We start from the raw sequence: 2,468 nt of genomic DNA on the forward strand, positions 1-2,468 counted from the left end.
GATGTAGTGAATATATCCCCATATCGAAGAAATCACTTTGATGAAACTGTTTACCGTTTGTCGTTTTTAATTGTTGGGAAAGGGCATTATTTCTGCTGACTAAATTCCAAGAAAAAATCCATTCCTTCTTTAAGCGTGATTCATTCTGCTTCGGATCAACGGAACAGTATGATAATCATTCCATACAAAAGATAAAATGTCCAAGAGTTATATGATTGCTATTTATTGAGTCGAAAAATTGTTTCAATAGCTTAATGATAGCTTCGAAAACAGGTTATTGAAATCATTCGTATCCGTATGTTAGCGCGCCCACTTGGAAACCCATTAATCTTATTGGAATGTGAGATGGGGAAGCTCATACTTCCCACGTTCCGTTTTGCCTGCCAAGATCGGGTCGATGAAATGTCAACAATCGACCTCAAATGCTGCCACTTTGCAATCGAGTTATCGACCTTTCATATGCATTCATCGAACAACTTGACGCCACTTTTTCGCCAACATGTGCAAGGCGTCGACCTGCTTGCAGCGCTGCTTCCAGCACTGCTTGCTGCTTGTTTGTATTGGTTTGTTATTGAAAATGAAAAGGAAATACATTGATCGATTTTAATCATTTTATTGAAAAAAAATAATAAAAATCCATGTATAATAAAAATAAGGTATATAATGGAATCGGTGCATCCGGGTTGTCTGGATTGACGATTCAAATCCGACTGAGTGCATTGATGAATACCTCTTTGCCCTCGATGACACAGATATGTGGCTGAGGAGGATTCTTCAATGTGCGTGAAGCACGGGATCTCCGATGGGGAAAATTGCTCGAAATACTATGGCCAGGTCCTGCTGCTGTTGCTGTTGATGCTGTTGCCCGGAATAGCACCCTGGATTTAAAGGATACTGCTGCGGGAAAGCTGATGCTGTTGGTTGGCGTGACAGAAGTGGAAATAAGCAATGTGGTGATGAGGGAAATCATCTTTCTCACTCGCCGATTGATTGAGTCGGATGTATTCATAGCTGAAACAAAATAAAATGATTAGTAAGTGAAAAGCAGAAATGAATTCCCTACTCACCAGTTGTATGATACGGATAAAAATGCGAACATTAAAATATCATGCGATTACGTTCGCTTACCTCGCCTATTTTCATTCTACTATACAACGGAATCAGTGCATTCGGGTTCCTCCGGGTGGTAATTCAGCTGAGCAAGTTGATAAATACCTCCTTGTCGTTGAGTTTTCGTGTCTGAAGAGGATTTTTGAATGTGCGCGAAGCACGGAACCTCTAATGGGGAAAGTTCTTCGCAATACCATACCATGGTCAAATTCTGCTGCTGCTGCTGTTAATGCTGTCCCCCGGCATTGCCAACAGGGGTTGGAGGTTACTGCAGCAGGAAAACGGATGTTGTTGGCTGCTGTGATAGAAGTGGAAATCCGCACTGTGGTGATGGGAGAAATCATCTTTCTCACTTACCGATTGATGGAAGCAAACGAGTCGAATGTATTCATAGCTGATAAGACAAGATAAAATAATTAATAATTAAAAAGCCGAAATACATTTCATACTCACCAGTTGTATGATCCATTTGTTTTTGTTTGAGATGACAGTTTAGCGGAGTGGAAAAAAGAACCACCAGTGATGCCATTTGGTTTGTTTAATTATTCAGTATTTTCGACTAACGAACTATCCGCGTTGGCGATATTGGGGAATAGGCATGACAGTATGGATTTGCAGAAGGAATGAATACACTTTTAAAATGAAAATTATGAATGAACATGATTTTTCCTTAATCAAATTAGTACTCTATGTAAGTGAAAATCACCATTTCCTGCAAGTGGTGAAAAAACGTCATAAAAAATATGTTTTGAGATATTTTTATATTATAATGACAAGTTTTTTTGAGAATATCTGAACGTCTATAGAAAATAATTCAAATTAGGGTCATGACAACGTACTTTAAGTAGAAAAAATTATGCCAAGAAAAAAATTTCATACAAATTTTAGCAAATACAAACTGATTCGGGCCGACTAATATGATAGAGAATAGTTTGTCTCATACAAACTAATGCCGTATCCAGATGTCGATACCTAATCGTCGTCATCGTGAATAGGTAACAGCGTTACGGTCGTTGTTAGGTCGGTGTTTTTTTCGTCGATTGGATTGTGGGTTACGTCTATGCATTATGCTGTACACTACAGACTTTTTTTCTCCGTACTGATTAAGAAGCCGACCGGACTATCGGTCGACAAGTCAGTCTGCAGTCGGCGAGGGCTCTTAATTTCGTTTTTGCAGGCCGAACCGAAAAAATTTCAGTCGAGTTAACTCTTTTTTACAGTAATACTTTTGAATCCGGACACTTTGCATTACATTCAATATCATACCACAGCCATAACATTTTTTTCATGTTGAATTTATGCGATTAATAGTTGCTAATATAGTTACTGATAGTTTCTTGATAGTTACTAATCAATCG

At 38.5% G+C, this 2,468-nt stretch overlaps 1 long non-coding RNA gene across 1 annotated transcript; it reads right to left on the reverse strand.

Moving 5' to 3' along the window:
- Positions 1-477: 477 nt before the first annotated feature.
- On the reverse strand, positions 478-1,757 carry LOC129779026 (uncharacterized). The gene is made up of 3 exons (XR_008743550.1): positions 1,564-1,757; positions 1,068-1,504; positions 478-1,011 (listed from the first exon to the last, which is right to left on the reverse strand). It is a non-coding gene; the product is annotated as an uncharacterized LOC129779026 (long non-coding RNA).
- Positions 1,758-2,468: the final 711 nt, after the last annotated feature.

The sequence above is a fragment of the Toxorhynchites rutilus genome, chromosome 3 (assembly GCF_029784135.1).
Source record: "Toxorhynchites rutilus septentrionalis strain SRP chromosome 3, ASM2978413v1, whole genome shotgun sequence".
Taxonomy (NCBI): domain Eukaryota; kingdom Metazoa; phylum Arthropoda; class Insecta; order Diptera; family Culicidae; genus Toxorhynchites; species Toxorhynchites rutilus.